The following is a 19,784-nucleotide window of genomic DNA, read 5'->3' on the forward strand; positions in this document are numbered from 1 at the left end:
AATTTCCATTACCATTATTTGGTCAAAAATGTCATCAATCCCTCAACACTATTTATCAATCAAACAAGACACTCCATGACTTATAAAATAACTTTATTTTCTTTAATTATTTGTAATTGTATTATCTATTTATAAAATTAGACCTAATTATATTAATTTATTAATTTTTGACATTAAATTGAAGAAATTGTTTATCACAATAACATGTCATTCATAACCACAACAAAATCCTAACTAAATTCCACGATCAAATACTTCTCCTACTAAATATAGATTTTCACGTATAAACTCTTTAGTAATGTTACATCATTAATTAAAGATAAAATTAATATACAACATATAATTGGTTATAAATTTTATTTTACAAGTTAATTTTGTAAGATTAAATTAAATTTAAAATTTATTTTTTAATATAATATTAGTGAGTAAAAATTTATGAAGAAGATATAGTGGAATTTCTAAATTAATAAATAATAAAATCAATTTACAATGGAGGTAAACCTTTCTTTATAGGATGATTCAATTTGAAAAGAGGTAAAATTTAGTATATATTTTTTTAATCTATTTTAATTCTTTATCTTTGTTATTTATTTTGTATATTTCCTCAGCCAAACATTTTTAACTTTCATTTTATTTTCCACCTATTTTTTTTGCTTGTTCTTATCATCATGCACTAGTTTTTGTTCTTTATATACCAATGAAATATACATATTTATAGTATTTTTAATATAGTGTATATTGTTTTAGTTTTTAACCAATGACATAATAGAACATTGATCCTTATTTAATTTGGTCAACTTCTGCTTTGAGCTGACTTTGTGCTGTAGGTTGAACTACATTTAAAAATTATTTCACAAATTAACAACAATTTGTAGGTATTAATCAACTAAAAACTAATTACATTTACTAAACCAATAACAATGTGCATAGCTATCCAAATTTCCTTTCAGCACCTCTTTGTATTTGGTGTCTCCTCCTCCTCCAGAACAATAGTTCTGAGTTTTTTTTTCTCCTTTGAAATAAATAGATTTTATCAACACCGTCTTACAATAAAAACTCAAATAAAATGTTATGAAGACCCATTGCTAATATCCATTGTATACCTGACATATTTGTGTTATGTTCAAGAATAACTTATAACTTATGGATTTTAATCAATTAAAAATTAGTATTATTTAAATCAATAATATGTATATATCTTCTGAGGGAGTAACAGGAAACTGGATAAAATATTTATCATGGAAATGTTACTGAGTTATACATCCATTTTGTTAATATAATAGTGCAATTTACTCTATGCTTTTATAGAGAGAGAGATGTCTTATATATTATGGGTTGATAGTTTAAAATTAAATTAGTTGATCAATACTAGGATATGCTATGATAGGATGCTGTATAAGAATAAATTATATTGATAGGATTATTAATAGAGATTTGTCACTATTTTTTTAAAATATATAAATATGAATAATATTTAATTTTTTATATTAAATATTATAATGTGATCACCTTATTCTTCTATCTGTCTACATTTATTAAAACACATTTACATTTTTAAGCAACTTAAAAGACTTATTTTCATCTTTTTTTTTCTTTTGTTTATGTTGTTTGAATAACCTTTCTTTTGTTATATATTTTTCATTCTCTTTTTTCATTATTCTATTTATTCAATATTCATCAAATTTATGAAAGTATTTCCTTCCTTATCACAGCTTATATTACACTATTCTCTTAATGTATTTTTCTTAAAAAAAATATTAAATCATTTATATGACACACATTATATATTTTTATTTACTTTTAATATTTTTATTTATTTATTTTTTATAACATAATAATCTTTAACTATCAATTTCAAATGTTTAATGGTGTAATTGCTTAATTTATTAGATAACCTTTTTTTTTCTCTTTAGTTACAAATTTTATTTCATTTGAAAAAAAAAATTGCATAACATTTCATTTTCTCTCTCAACATTTACCTCCTTTGATATATACCCATATTATTTAAATAATTGAACTTTTTTTCTTCAATATTTTACAAAAGTAATACATGTAGTAGTTATTATAAAATTTTGATTATTTACTACTATTTTTTTAAAAAAATTATTTAATTAATATTTCAAATAGACAGGAATAAGTATGAATGAGAGTACATATACTTATATTATTTGATATATATTATTTAATACGAAGATACAAATTTCATATAAAAAAAGGGGACAAGAGTGAATATGAATTCTTGAAAGAACATATATTTTTATATTATTTATAACTACTATAATATGTGTAGCTTTTTTAAGCGTTACAGGGTTTACGGTAAAACTTTCGCAAATGAAAATTTATTTTCACTTTTAAAATATTATATTTTCCTAGATACATTATCTATAATAATAGCATATAAACGTGATTATATTTTTTTTATCGTACATATTTAGTATTTTTTATTTTATTTTTAATTAAATTAAAAATTAAAATAAATCATCTAAGTATTGGAAGTAAATATAGACACGCTTGCAGAGACTAATAGTTTTATATTTTTTATTTAATTATTATTTTAATATTTTTTTTCTTAAACAATTAAAAATTAAATTGATTGAATATAGAGAGTAATTCTTCCAACCCTTTTACAAACTAAAACGAATTGATCCTTTAACATGTTTAACTGATAATATATATATACATATATATGTATATATATACATATATATGTATATATATACATATATATGTATATATATACATATATATGTATATATATATATACATATATATATAGTGATAGTTCTACTTACGTTCTTTTATGTATAAAAGAAAGGTTTAATAGGTTCGGAAGTTCCTATATTTGCGGGTTAGTTTTAATTGGGTCCTTCAATTTTGGAAGTGATCAATTGAGTCCCTGTTTTGGTAAAATTGAATCAATAATGTCCTTGCCGTTAATTTTAGTAAACGGTGTTAAATTTCTAGCGAGGTGGCATGCTGAGGTGGCTTTTAATTAGCACGTGGCACGTTGTGTGGAAACCTTCTCCCCTTCCTCTTCCCCTTTCCCGAAACCTTCTCCCCTTCCCCTTCTCGAAACCTTCTCCCCTTCCCTTTCCCCTTCCCGAAACCTTCTCCCCTTCCCCTTCCCCTTCCCGAAACCTTCTCCCCTTCCCCTTTCCCTTCCCGAAACCTTCTCCCCTTCCCCTTCCCCTTCTCGAAACCTTCTCCCCTTCCCCTTCCCCTTCCCGAAACCTTCTCCCCTTCCCCTTCCCCTTCCCGAAACCTTCTCCCCTTCCCCTTCCCCTTCTCCTTCCCCTTCCCCTTCCCCTTCCCCTTCCCCTCCAACTTCACCTTCTCCCATCTTTGGGAAACTTTCTTCTCGCCCTCCCACACCCACGCCATCTCCCTGTCACCGTCGCGCCCCTCCTCCGCCACCTCTACCTCGGCGACAACTTTTTCTCCGGCCAGATTCCTCCTGAATATGGCACTTGGCAGCACCTCCATATTATTTTTATTTTTCTCAAATCACTGTCAGACATTACAACAAATAACACCAACATTGCATATATGCGATTCCAACATAAAAAGAAATTGAAAAAAGAAAGGAGTTGCTGCAAATGTTTGGACTGGTCAGGAATATTGCTGCAAATGTCTGTCACGAACCTGAACCGTAGACATTGGTGCGCCACCGCAACTCCGAAACAACGGCGGAGGGCGAAGTAGAGGTTGAGGGGGTTGTGGAGGAGTGCGGCAGTAATGAGACTGCGAGCGACGATGAGAGATGTGGAGGCAAGGGAGGTGCGCTTGACGGTTGGATTGGGGGATGGGCGTGAATGTAGATGTTGAAGAGGTGGGTGTGGGAGGGCGAGAAGAAAGTTTCCCAAAGATGGGAGAAGGTGAGGTTGGAGTTGGAGAGGAAGGGGAAGGGGAAGGGGAGAAGGTTTCGGGAAAGGGGAAGGGGAAGGGGAGAAGGTTTCGAGAAAGGGAAAGGGGAGAAGGTTTCCACACAACGTGCCACGTGCTAATTAAAAGCCACCTCAGCATGCCACCTCGCTAGAAAGTTAACACCGTTTACTAAGATTAACGGCAAGGACATTATTGATTCAATTTTACCAAAACAGGGACTCAATTGATCACTTCCAAAATTGGAGGACCCAATTGAAACTAACCCGCAAATATAGGGACTTCCGAACCTATTAAACCTAAAAGAAATGTCACGTTTCCTCTTTAAGATGTCTGCCTTTACATCTAGATTCCTTTTAATAAGAGTTCTATATATTAATTAGTTGGAAATTACATAATATAAAAATAATCTCTTAACTTAAAATACACTCAATATAGATAAAAGTATTTATGAAATTCAATGAGGTTGAAAACTTCAAGGCTTATTTTCATAAATATTCAACAAAATTATTATGAAGAAAACTTGTATAATTTTACTAAAAAAGAAGTAACAAACCTTTTCTAGAAAAATTGCAAACCCACTTCATATAACTATTTAAGTCCACATAAACTCATGATACATATGCACGGACTTATTAATGATGATTATCTTTTATCAGTGTTAATATTTAGTGTCTTCTAGAATAAAAATTCGTTGTCGACAACTTTTATATCATTGTTATTAATAAGTCATCAATATTTAAGGAAAATTCATCACCAACATCACCTTAGTCAAGTCAAAAGTAACCACACATACATCAAAGAAGTCATTACACATGAAGAATAACAAAGACTAATCTCTTTAAAAGTATAACATACAAGATTGACTTTGGTCTACATGGCTCATCTTCCTCCTCTCCTTTTTATCAACAAAGAATAAATAAATAAAAATGTAGGTGGAATACTCTAACCCTTTTATAAAAATTATTCATGTTAGTTATGTAGATAAGATGTATAAAGAGTCCAAAAGAGAAGCTGCTTCAAACAAAAACTTCACACATTAGCAAGGTCGACATTATACCTAATTATGATTCAAAATACAAACCATGCTCATGATTCAATACTGACCAAAGATACAAGAATGCAAAAAGGTACCTAGTATGCACCTCAGCAAACAAAACAAAATCCAAGTTTTGCTTCCCACGTCAAACGAACGTCCCCTCATCTGTCGACACCTGCTTTCCACTAACTGATTTCCGGATCCTCTTCGCTTGACACCTGGCGTCCGTCATCTGAGTGTCGAGCCCCCCTCTTGACATGTGAACTCCACTAAAACGATACGTGCGTGGATTTTACTGGTTCTGACATGAGAGCTTTTCATCTAAATTAAAAATATATATAAAATGAGTTAATTAACTTAGCAATATATATATATATATATATATATATATATATATATATAATATCTTGGTTTATGTTCACTAGGAATATATGAGATTAATGAGACATAATAATGACTGATTTTAAGTTCAAACCTTAAGAAAATGAGTCTATGAGTCTTCACTTTTATATGGTGTTCTACTTTCTCTTTTATATCCAATGTAGAACTTACTCATACTTGAATTTTTAACAAAAGTCATTTCACATTGGTACATTCTCTTTCAAGTAGAAATATTCCAAATTATGAGTACTCCCTTTTTGTACCGTCATTCTTCTTAATGGGGGGCATACTTACGTGAAATTCTTGTTAGGAAAACTTTCAACACAGGAACCATTGTACTCATTTGAGTTGGTCACCAAGACTAAGCATGAACTTTAATTACCACTCTTGAGTTTATTAAAAAAAAAGATTTACTGGAGAGATACAAAAGAAATCAAACCTAGGTCAAACCACACAATGGATTGACATCACTCTTAGTCTAAAACCTTAAGATAATGAGTTTATGAATTTTCATTTTTATCTTTATATATAGTGTTCAACTTTTTTATTTCTATCTAAGATAAAATTTAGACTCAAATTTAAATTTCCAACGGAGTAAAAATATCTATTTTTTGAGTTAACATAAAATGACTTTTACCACTAAAAAATAAAAATAAAAACAAAAAATATTATATTCTATTTGAAATTAACTATATTGTGAGATATATTAAATGATATATAACTAAATTTCGACACTCCAACGTTAAAACCACAAACGCGCTCGTATGGGACATCGAAAAAAGATAGTAATGTAGGCTTTAAATGAAGGCGCCAATTTTGAAACTTCGAAAGAGACTTATTTTATTCACCTCTTCACAAGATGATTTATACTGCAAAGAAATTTCAGTAAAAGGAATAATCTTTTATTTAAATATTTAATATCTATATGTATAATAATTCATCACTGTTTATAAATAATTATAGAAGGTAATGATTGATATTTCAATATATTTATGACCATAGTCTAACACATGTTATGTATGGGATATGTATTTTATTACTGACCAGCAAAATATTTCATATATTTTTTAATGTGTAACACTTTTTAAATGATTTAAATATTTTATAGTTTGAAATGATAAATAATTAATTTATTTTAAGCTATGCTGTACAAAAATATTTTTATTATTATTCTAAATGATTTATAACATACAACCGTTTAAATTAAATGTGAACAATTAAAATTCAAATATTACTTAAATTTTATTTTAATCACTATCAGGTAATTTATATTTTATCAGTCCTGAGATCAATTGTAGATACTTAGTGTAATACTAGTGTTTTTACTAATTATTAAATTTTCTTATAGTTCTTGTTTCTTAAGATAAGCATTTAATATTTTGTAATCATGGAAAAATATATTAGTTGTAATAAATACGGAAAATATAGAGACATTATGTGAAAATAATTTAATCAAATTTTATTAGGATTTAAAATTATGTTATTTGATACTACATGTTGTAAATGTATTCAAATTAATATTAATTAATATGATATATAATTAAGTATCAAATTAAGGCATTGCAATTTACAATAAAATTATTCATTTCAAAGAAAAAAAAACGCAAATAATTTGAAAATTCATATAAATAAATTTTATTTATTTATTTTAATTATTCGAAATGTTACATATTTGTCTTATATAGTGAAAATGATTATTCACAGACCAATTATATTAATTGCGTATAGTAAATATTCATACAATTATAAATATACAATATATACCTTCATTAATATATTCAATGAAAATATATTTGTATTTAACAGATAAAATGTTTAGTTTCAAATATTCTCACTCTACAAATCGGTGATGAATATGCAAATTTTAACGATAAAAATTTTAAAATTGAACATAATAAAACTATAAATTTAAATATTGTAAATAATACAATTTTAGTTGAATTTCTAATTGTTACAAATGTTAGTTATCAAATAATTAAAATTAAAATACTATTACAATTTAAAAATGTTAATTTGTAAAATAATTCAATTATTTTATTTCAATTAAAGATAAATAGGTGTTTTCTATATAGATAAATATATTGAGAGAAGAAGATGTAATTTATTTATTAAAAAGCCATCATTTTCATCTCAATAATTTTTAATTTAATAATTTAAAAATATTCATCATTAATTATTAAAGTGCAATAAAATAAATAAAAGGATAAATATAATTATTTTTAAAGTTACTTTTTGAAAAGCTTTATTTCTCATTGATAAGTTAATCTCTATTTATCGATAAGAGAATCGAGTTCTCTGAAAAAGAAATACAGAACCACGGTACTTTCAAAAGTAGCTTCTTCTTTTTTTAATATAATGACGGAAAAAAAATATTTAACCTCTACTGGTTAGATTAAAAAGGAATAATTTGTTGAAATAGATTGGTAATTTATTCTTTCAACAATAGTAACAACGATAACTAGTTTTATTCTCTGAAATAACTGACTATTTTAGATTTGTATGAACGACATTTCTTTGACATGTATTGGGTATGTCCATTATTATAAATAAGAATATAAATACATAGAACAACACGTTAACTTTTTTTATTCTCTCATTTAACATTTTGATTATCCTCACTCTTTTTGTAAGTATTGAATAGCATGAGTGGTCCATCCAATATACACAGATGAAGTAACTAAAAATTTGTCGCATCTTCGCAGCTATGAAATCATTCTACTGTTGTTTCATGAACAGTAGACCCATGGCTCTGTGTTGGGTCAAGCTCAACAACGTTCAATCAACATATGCTCCTCAAAACTTCAATGTCACTTCTTCACAGTGTAATCTAATGGATGCAACGGCTCTAACAAAGTTTTCTTCCACGAGTTATTTCTTTTCACGGTAGACTAATTGTCATGAGATGTCATATATTTTAATTTTTTTAATATGAATATCTTTCCATGCTAAAGTGATCATCTAACATGAATTATTTGGTTATTCGTATTTACTTTAGGTGTTTTACTCAGTCACGAAATTCTATTCCTTTAACTAGAAACTCTCAATAACATCGCACGTTCATGTAGCTTCACATTTACATCTAGCAAAAATCTTTCCTAAAACATTATGTTTAAAGTTATAATCTGTAAACAAAATTTTGTCGTGTACTTGTATAGTATCATGTGCATGTAGTATATGTTACGTATGTAAATATATTTTGTAACTTTATGAATCGTCCGTGCCTCAACATGATCGCAAAGAAAAAGTGCAACTGGAACCAGGAATTTTGATGAGAAAGTGGAATGAATAACCACAGCAATTTGCCTTGCCCCACAAGGGCATATATTAATTTCAGAGAAGGAAAATAGTGATTCAGAAACGAATCTACTTTAAGAACTTGGTCAGTTATTTTTGTTTAACTTCCTTCTGATTGTTTCAGACCACTGATCTATGCATAGATACGAAAACAAGATGACATATCTGATGAGTTCTGAACATAGATTCATGATATTAGAGGTAGCAATTACGAAGATCACAGGCATATGTGCTAATAAAGAGATGATGTCACGGAGGACAAAGCGGAGAAATAATAGATGGCGGAAATTAATAAATAAGGATGGTGGCAGGAAAACGCATGTTGCAGATGGTAGTGATGACATGTAGTAGAGAGGCAAATATCTGCAACTTGTCTCGTCTACGATGTTCTATATTGGAATAATTATTACAATGATGGTAGGTTTCAATGTTTAGACACGGCATCTCCGTGTCTACGATGAACCGTTTGCAACTTTGAAGCACCGTTCACTGTCTCTCTCTCTCTCTCTCTCTCTTCTTCTCTTCTCTTCTCTGCTATGCGGGGTCACTGTGTTCTGTGGCAGGGTGGCTGGTACCACCTTTGTGACAAATAGGCAGCAGTAATTGCTAGTGAAGCATGGGAGTGCGTTTCATTAAAGTAAATTGCAGGCTACAATTTTTTTGTTTTATTACATTTACTTTCCTCCAAATGCGTCCATATTTTGGTATCATACATCAATTTTCACATTTACCACCCTCAACAACCCGCCATTTCCCTCTTTTTCTCTTTCTCGCTCTCAGTTTCAGATGACGCCAAACCGCTCTCAATTTCATCGCTATTCACTGATGATAAGACCAAATTGCATGCTGTCACTCTTTTCTCGTCTTGAATTGTGTGATGATGTGTTGATTAATAAAGAACATCACTTTTTAGAATGACATGTAATCACAAAACCTTAGCCGGGTTTTTTGGTAGTTTCAAAAATTTGCTTCAGATTCTAATACGAGTGCATGGGTAAATGCGCGAGTTTACTCTTACCTTGAGTTGAAATTCGCATTTCTATTAGAGAAACTGGGTGGAAAAGTTCCAGTTTAAAATAATTTAATGAAAGATCAGAAATTAATGATTTAATATCTAACAGAAAGTTCGCAGAAAAAAACTGATCTTTGCAACTATGTGATGGAACTGTTCTTACGTATACGTGTTGGCCTGTATACATTGACTTAATGCAGAGGTTTCCTTGTATGCAAGGTAACAATATTACAATATCATTTATCACAAACAAAAATGTGCCAAATTTATGATGCTCCGAGAGGTCAAATGGTAACGTTAGCTAATAACACGCCTGAATTGTTACATTCGCATAGTGTTAAACCATTTGCATTATCAAACAAATAAGCTAGGGCTTTGCTGTTCTTCGAAAAAAAAACTAGGGTTGTTATAGAAAAGCACTTAAGCTAAACCAAATGAAACTATCTATAAAAACTAAAATAATTTTGTCAAAAAGATTCATTTGAAGTGTTTTGTTTAGCTTAACTAAATTGTTTTAAGAACTAAATTAAAACAAACTACAAAAACTGATTAGCTCTAGAGAGGTGAATAAATTCTTCTACCTACAATATATACGAGTAAAAAAACATACAATTCACTAGTGCAAGCGTATAACCTCGTGCGTATAAAATCCAACCACTGAATTAGAAACATTAAAAGTGATCGGTGACATTTTTGTAAATAAATGAAATTATTAGACGTCATTTAGAATTGTAATTCGACGTCAATTTGTTATATTAGGTAAATTTTGCGAAAATACTTGACGCGAAGGTTAAAATGTATTTATCTATGACGTTGAATTTCCTATAATTAGATGTCAAAAGGATATAAAATGTCAAATTTTCTAGCGTTAGACGTTAAAAGGTTAGTGAATTCAATAAAAATTTGAGTGGGAGATTGAAATTTCATTCACTTTATCTTACTGCGCGATACCCTCTTCTCTGCTCAAACTCTTTTGGAACAAAGTTTGACGACCATCACATATAATATTTCTTTCATTTGTTACAAATGCATGTTAATTAACTACTTTAGGTTATTCGTTTGTTTTAACCGATTATTTTCGTGTTCTTGTCCTTCATAGGCGCATTCTACTTTCTCTCTCATTGGTGGTAACACTTTTATTTCGACAAAACCCACCTTTTGAAGGTTAATTTTCGTTTTCGTTTTGAGGAACTTATTTGTTGAACTTTGTTGTTTTTTTTGTTGAATTGTTTGTTGTTATTGTTTGGTTGAACCTGTTTGTGGTTGTTGTTTGGTTGAACTTCTTTATTGTTTGTTATTGTTGTTTGTTGTTTTATAGTTCATGCTTTATAAAATACCAAAAACTGAAATTTACTGTTTTTCTGTTTTTCAGGTTTCGTAAAATTGTAAAAAAAGATCATAATTAATTAACAAAACAAAAAAAATTATTAACATCGAATATTGACAAATTTTAACGTTAATTTTTTTACTATGAATGTCAAATTGTTTTAACTTCTTCCGATATGACGTCGACTTCAAATTCAACGTGAAATATCAAAAAACACCTATGTTATTCGGTGTTTTTGTACGAGTGATTTAACCGGAGAAAACAGTTGCCAACCGAAAAGCACTCCGATTTGGACAGACTATTTTCTAAACAAGCTTATTTCAGTTAGGTTTAGGTCTTACACAGTTTAGTTTATTCAACTTTTTAAAATTACGTGTTAAGACGTAGTAAGTATAAGATTCTGGTATAATACGTACATTGATTAGTTGCAACAAAATATGATTTGAGTAGGATAAAAGTATTAAATAAAATATGGCATAAGATAGTTGGTAGCCAGCAAGTATTGTGAAGCAGAATGACATTTTTAATGGTGTTATTTTGTTTCATTTCCATGGTTAGAGATTTGGTAGGCTTACGCGGATCTAGATAAGCCAGTGAGCATCTTTGTACATACCCACTTAAATTCAAGCATATAACTATCTCGATCATTTATGGGCCTGCAACACAACATAAATGGGAAAGTGGGACAAAATTTGAAAACATGAATTGAAATATATACATATAAATTGAAAAGAAGTTAATAGGCCGGGTCCTTTCTAAGAAAACTTCATTCATTTCCCAATCTGAGAGCACATTGATGACCACCCACGAAATGTATGAGCAAAACATTACTGCTTTTTCACCTAAACCTCTCATCTTTCTCTCTCTCTTTCTTTCTCTCCGGTTTTTATTCATAGTGGGGTGATGAAAATCAAATAAATTGTTAGGGTTCTTGGTAATTGTGCATTCATAATGATGGATGTTTGAGGCCAAAATGAGTCCCACAGGTTTGATTCTCTGTTAGATTTCCATACCCCATCCTAGATGCCATGTCTCCATCCCCTTCCCTTTGACTATTGGAGCCTATATTCGATGCAACTCTCCTTCCCATGTTTATTAATTTCCCGACATATGATTGTCGGGAGATATTAATGTAATACTAATACAAAACCATTTTCTTCTCATATTAACCACTCACTTCATCTCTGTAAAACCTCATTTCACGTCTACGTTTTATCAACTTCTGCTATCTATTAACAGTACTAAACTTAGATAATGAAATGAATGCCCATTTATCAGAAAATAATACGATACCGTCCATGGTGTTTAATGATTGATATTAATGTATACGGTGCATGTCAAAAACTGCAGGTTAGTATATGTGCAAGGTGTTATGTTGAGTGAGTACAAGAGTTTATGTAAATTCATAAATCATAGAAATATCATTAATCCGCGAGGATCAAATCACCTACATGAAATTCTCTATATGAAATTTTTGAAAAATGCAGTGTCCTTTTCGAAAGACATTACAATTACGTACACAATTGTACTTATGAACTTTAATTCTAAATCTAGAATGCATGAATACGAGTTTTAGGGGAAAGAACCGTAAAGAGGTGAAGAGGATAATCTTTTGTCCTTATTATAAACAAATAATAACAGAGTAATTTTTTTTTTCTGGCAACAGTAACAATGAACATTTGACATGCTTATTTATGGCTGATCAACAGTGGTGCAACTATCAACAACAGTTACATAAGAAAAAGTAGTCAGAAGAAGTCATTAGAACAGCCTAGAAGTAGAAGAAGAGAAAAAGTGCATTAGAACAGCCTAGAAGTAGAAGAAGAGAAAAAGTATGCATCCGTGTGTTTTATATTGTCTATTAGTGGCTACATAAATCAATAATCTCTCAGCCCCGTCTTCAAAAGGAAAAAGGAGCCTGCCATTTTCACGTGCCACCTTCCACTTAATAGAACAATATTGTTCTACATAGTTAACAAAGACGAGACAAAATGGGTGGACCTCGCCACTTTTTCCTAATCAGTACATGTTTCTTACATGGTAGTAGTGATAGAGTAAATGTGTGGCCCAACGTTGTTTGAGCTTCCAGCTCAATTATTTTTGAGACTAAAAGAAATCAAAATCTTACACTACTTTGGTTAGAATAAAACAGTAAAGTGTTTGTTGGGTTACATATTTTTTACTTTTGTATTACTCTATAAAATGGTGTAAAACTGGTATGATTAAGTTTTTCCTGTGTGAAAATGTGTAACTCTAGTTTGAAAGCAATTGATGGCAAACATGGCTTCCAAATCAAACAAAAAACATTGCATTATATCTTTCTCTTTTTGTGAAAGCGACTACTGAAATAACTGCCGTTTTGCTTGTTTAGATTAGCCATCGAATGTTTCAAACCTAAGGGTTCTTTCACTGTTTTCATCCTTTTCCCTTGTTTCTTGAATACCCTTCTTAGAACTTTCTCTTTTATTATCGAGTTAACAACTTTGGAAATCATTTGCAAATGGGCATATCGGTGGATAAAGTAGATTTCTCAGACAGAGGTGAATGTTTTTGTAACATTATATTTATGTTTATATACACAGAGATATTGTCATATCCTGTGGAGATATATTGTAGAAAATATAATGTAATGGAACTGATTCTGCTGTGTAAAAATTGTTTCATATAGCGTAAATTTTACAATAAAATTGAAACTTTCACTTTCAATTCTCAAGTGGACAAACGCGTAGACAGTGTGGGTCCTCTAACTTTTTCTTCTGTACTATGTACGTAGGTCCTCTAAATTTGTATATGTTTCGAGACAGCAATGGTTTTTAATAGAAAGACATGCTTCTTGCAAACTAACAAATCTGAGACCTGGACCTCACTCTTATCTATTTATTTATTTGTTGTTCTCAAACATATATGGAGAAATAGGATTTACCTTTCTCAAATTTAATATCAAATCACATAAGAAATCCTAGCTTTAAAATATTTTTTTAATAAAATGATCATACTTTATCTAATTTTTAGATATACATTCACATATTTTATATTTTTAATAAATTAACTCTTATTTCCTCTAAAAGTTTTAAAATATAAAATAATTATAAATAAAATAAAGAATATATACGTAACATAATATTTTTTAACCAAAAAAAATGAATGTTATTTACTGAGATATAATAAAGGTATATGTCTAATTAAAAATTATATTAGAATATTATAAAGACGTATCTATTTAAAAATTATACAGAATATAATTTTCATTATTACAAATAATACATATATTTCAAACTAGTAAATATCATAATTTAATAAAAGAGATTGATACTATTTTTCTAACTATTACCCCAATCACCATTTGAAAACCTAATACTATTTCACTACCTTGATTGAAGTAGTAAGTTTTCTAACATATCTCAATGAGGAATTGTTTGAGTCTACTGGATTAATGTTGAAATAGAGAAGAGAAAATTAATACGATGGATGCTTAGCAAAGAAGATGACCAAAAAGGTGTGAAGGATTCACCTTTGATTAACTCATTCCTTATTTTAAAATTTATCTTATATTTAATTAATATACAATTTTTATCTCAAGAATGAGTATGTATTTCTTTAACAGCAGTTTCAAATAGTAATTAAATATTTTTTTTAAAAATAATTTAATTTTTGTTTTTATGTCATATTCTACTCAATTATTTATTTAAAATTTTGATTTTGGTTCATATTTTATTTTATTTTATTTTATATTATTTAAATGTAATTTTTTATAATTTGAAGAAATACATATCAAATAATAAAAGTAAAAGTGAAAGTAAATATTTATATATATATATATATATATATATATATATATATATATATATATATATATATATATATATATATATATATATATATGTATTAAAAGAAATAAAAGGAGGTCAAGATTCCTCAAACATAGTGAAACTATGCCACTATACTGAGTATCTATATTTGAGAAGTCATAATTTAATATAATCCTGAACGAACTGCAAGAGTCATAATGAATCCAATGAAATTATTATCTAGTAGGTAATATTTGATTTGGAACTAAGATATTCGTATGTCAAACTTAAAATATTAAATATGTATTCTTTTTTCTTTAAATCGACAAATAAATGATATTTTTGAGAAAAAATAATTATAATTATACCAATGTTTTTTGTGATAAATACTTAATTATTTAATTACTTCTAAAAATAACTTTAAATGGATCAGAAAAAATGAAATATGATTTCATATATATGATAAAATGTATAGATTCAATCTTAGGTCCCAAAAATTTTATTATATGTTGAATTTATTAAAATTTATATTTAAGAAAACATGCTCACAAAGAATTGTTTGATAAATTTTCTTATTGAAAATATTTCGTAGAGAACTTATTTCAATATCCTTAAAAGATATTAAATTTATAGATTTTCTATTTTAACGTTCTATTCTAGCATAGAACTCTTAATATTTTATAAAATATTTTTTTTATAATTAATATGAATAATTACAAAAATGTAAAATAATATTATTATTATTACTTATATATAATGTTCTTTTAATGAAAATCTTATTAAAAAATCATTTAAAGTTTTTAATTAAATGATAATTGTTTATATAATAATTGAAACTTCGTTTGACCATTTTAGTAGACAAAAATATAGAAGGAAAAAAATAAAATGAGTAATACTATGGTTCTAAAGTTTTAATTATTAGTAAAATAAAAATTCAATTAACTATTACTATTATCATTATTTTACTTTAGTAATAATTTAAAAACATACAAATATGTTTCATAATCGATTAATGATTTCATCCGGAATGGTTTGTCATCTCCAACAAACTAAATATTAATGATAATGCATACATAGTACGTATATGAGGGAAAGGGATGTTCATATGTATGCATCCAACAATTCTTAGTATTTATTTCTATAATAATGGGTAAATAATTAAATTGTTAGATTTAGATGGCTTTTAAACGTAAATATGAAAAAAAAAACGTTCAGATATATTTCTCAAATAATATTTGTTTTTATTAATGATGACATCTCATGTGTTGGTGTTATCAAATCAACCATAATTTTGAAGTGATATGGAATTTATAATTGTGTAAATGTGTTTGGTTTTATGTGCACTTACCAGAAGCATGGTCCATCATAAATTTATCTGAGCATCTCAATAGTGTTGGATTTAAATTTGATGCATCCGTACCAATACGGAAATAAAATTAAAACGGATAATTGTAGTTTTCATATATTGATTAACACGTAACACCCAAATCATTCGAATTTAAATTTGAATAAAATTAATTTTATGTAATTATTCATATTATATATATATATATATATATATATATATATATATATATATATATATATATATATATAAATTTACGTAGTATCTTTTGATGTAATTTGTATGAGTTAGAGGTTTTGAAACTTGCTTTTATCTAATGAAATTTTGAAAGGGGTTCTTTAGTTGGAACTCGCCCTTACCATAAGGTTTTAGCTTGATAAGAAGAGATTTTTTAGTTAGAACTCGCCCTTACTCATAGTTGGAATTCGTCTATACTCGAAGGTTTTAGCCCAATCATGAGACAATGAGATTTTGCATATCAAGGGATTGACTTGTAATAAGAAAACTTATGCTCATTCTTTTGCACGATCAGGGCTTAAGTAAACTTCTGGGTTGACATTAGTATATTGATGGAAAGGATGTGAGTTTTTATATGCATGAGTGAAGTCGGTGAAATATAACCCAAATAATATCAATCCATATCCATACAATTTCTAATATTTTTTCATTCCTAAGTGTCTTTAACTTTCAAAGTTCATCTCTATTGTATATTTATAATTAATTTACTTTATTTCACATAATTTCAAATCATAGAACTATTTTTTAATTAGTCTAGAATAGTTATTAATGGTATGATTATTTGGTATTACACGAGTTTTTTAGAAGACAATATCCAATCTTATCGATTACTGTTTGAACAATTTGGTATGCTTGTTAAAAATTAACAATAATGAAGTAAATTTAATCCGCATCAATTAATTTCTTGCCAATTTGATGATCTAATATGATGAACCTATACCAATAGATACAAGTAATAAAAATTAATTAGCATTAGTGTTTCATATTAGACTTTACCAACTTTTACGTCTTTTAGACTTTCTATATTTTCCTATGTGCTTTCATCTTTTGTTGTATACTAGCGTGTCATTATAAGAACATATTTTAATTGAAATAAAATATATGAGTAGTTCTTTAATCAATCAATCTATATAATATCATATATCACTATAACATTTGTTTATATTGCATGAGACTCTTTTATAGATATTTGATAGGATTTTAAAATATTAATACACTTTTTTTAAAAAAAATTATAGAAATTTATAAAAATATATTACAAAAATATGAAATTGTTTATAGTAATGTAATACTTATTTCTGGAAGGGGATTTTTATTGCCGCTCTGCTTATTGATACGGTAATGTAAAACATAGTTTTATAAGATTAGTTATTAACTTGAAAAATATACTTTTGGGTTGATAATAAAAATAACAATTAAAAAAGTAAAATTTAACTGGGCCGAAGGATCAGCAACTCAATCAGGGATAATTTTCCTGCACCTCCGTGATTCCAATTTACACCTCATAGAGTTAATGAAATGTCCAATTTATTCTTAATGAAGAAATGGTTCGTATGGTGTTGAAAGATGAGGATGACGATGGTGTTGGAGAAGTGCTAGAGCGGTGGTGTGCATGATGCGTATGTCCTTGGTGCAGTCTAAAGATGGTGGTGATGGAGTGGTGAAAAATGAGAGTGTTGGTGAAGTTTATATGACGGGTTGCAGGATGAATGTTGGAGAAAATGAAGAAGATGGGTGATTTCAGACAGTGTCGGTGTATTCGGACAGCGTTGCAGATTACATAATAAGCTTCCATCTCCAATAAATAATTTCCAGATTACAGAATTCATTTTTGAATCGGATTACAGACTGTAGTTTGATTCGTGGAATCTTAAATCACATTTCATAATTCAGGCCGTACACCACATTACAAAATCTGAGTTTATCCTCCACGAGATTATGAAATTTAGTTTGATTGTGGACCATATTACAAAATTTGTTTTTGATTATGCACCCGATTATAAAATTCGATTTGATTCGAGTTGTGCATCGGATAACAAAATTCTATTTAATATAGGTTATACATAGATTCTCCAATACGATAGTTAGACTCATCAAAAGAATTTGTCAAATTTCTTGTTTCAGTTTACGTCACGTAAACTACAAACTCAGTCTAACGAACAAATATTTATGAAGTATGTAAATAAAAGATCTCTCAAGAAGAAAATCTAGAGAATAACTTAAGAGAAAATTTTAAGAAAGAAGAACTTACAACGATATATCCATCTTGAAGAGAAAAAGAGAGTTCAAGAAAAAGAATACATCTGAGTTGAAGAAAAGAGAAGAGAAAAAGAGAAAGAGATATTGTCGAGCTTCATTGTCAAATATCTTACTACTGTAAGAAAGAAGAGAAAAACACTTGTGAGTGTTTAGACTGCATTGTATTGTATTCAAATCCTCTCGTTTAGAAATATAGTCTAAACTACTTGTAACCAACACATGTAATAGGGGAGCTAACCTTCAGGTTTCCTTACCATCTCTCAATATTTCAATTGCTCACATTCACACCCATTACAGAGGCAAAAATCAGATCCTCTCACTCATAATGTTTTCTTCCTCATGGTCTCCCTCAATATCATGCTTTAGAACCCCCATTGCCCAACCTCCATTAGTCATCTTCATTCATCATTCATCCTCAATAGCATAATAGAATTTAGATGACCTCACTCACACACCGTTCTAGCACCATTAGTAACATTAAAAACATGTTATATGTTGTTGGAAGTTTCACACCGACTGGAGATAAGGTCAATTTAGAGTATATAAGTCGGTGAAAACCTCACCTTACTAACTAGTTTTGTGAGATTAAGTTAGGTTTAAAGTCCACTTCTTAACATAATTTATCATGGGGCACCAAAATTAGTCACTCACTCAGGAAGTGATGGATCCAGATTAATGGCCATACGTGTTCCAACAACCACATAGGACTTTCAAAAGCTACCACCGCCACAAGCTTTTAAATTCACTTGAAGCATAGTTGTTTCGTAGAGCATGGTTGCACAAGGATCTTAGAGCATTATGTTCCTTTGAATGTTTTTCTAACATGGAAAATCCATTATGGAGGTGTTGAAGTCAATGACATTAGATTAAGAACAATTTATAAATAAATAATAAACAATAAACCTTTTTTAATAGAGTAATTCTTAAAATCCTTAGAATAATGAGCATACTTGATTAATTATTGAGAATATAAGTGGGGTAAACTTCACCTTACTAGCCAATTTTGTGAGGAGTTAGACTTAAACTCCACTTCTTAACATAATTAATCATAGGGCACCAAAATTAGTCATTAACTGAGGAAGTGATGGATCCAGATTGGTGGTCATGCATGTTCCAACACCCACGGATGACCTTCGACAACTACCATCACCGCGAGCTTTTAAATTCACTTGGAAGCATGGTTGCATGGTGGATTATAACTGCATGGGGCACTTGCAACATTGTGCTCTTCCAGATGTTTTTTAACATGAAAAATCCATTTTGAAGGAGCTTTTGAAGTTAGTCACGTTAGATTAAGAATCATTTATGAATAAATAATAAACAATAAACCTTTTTTGACAGAGAAATTCTTAAATTTCTCAAAATAATAAGCGTACTTAATTGATCATTAAAAATAATGTAGATTAACTATTATTTGATTTTTCAATTGTAGAACACCT

The sequence above is a fragment of the Vigna umbellata genome, chromosome 2 (genome assembly GCF_029865625.1).
Source record: "Vigna umbellata cultivar VRB3 chromosome 2, Vumbellata_1.0, whole genome shotgun sequence".
NCBI lineage: Eukaryota > Viridiplantae > Streptophyta > Magnoliopsida > Fabales > Fabaceae > Vigna > Vigna umbellata.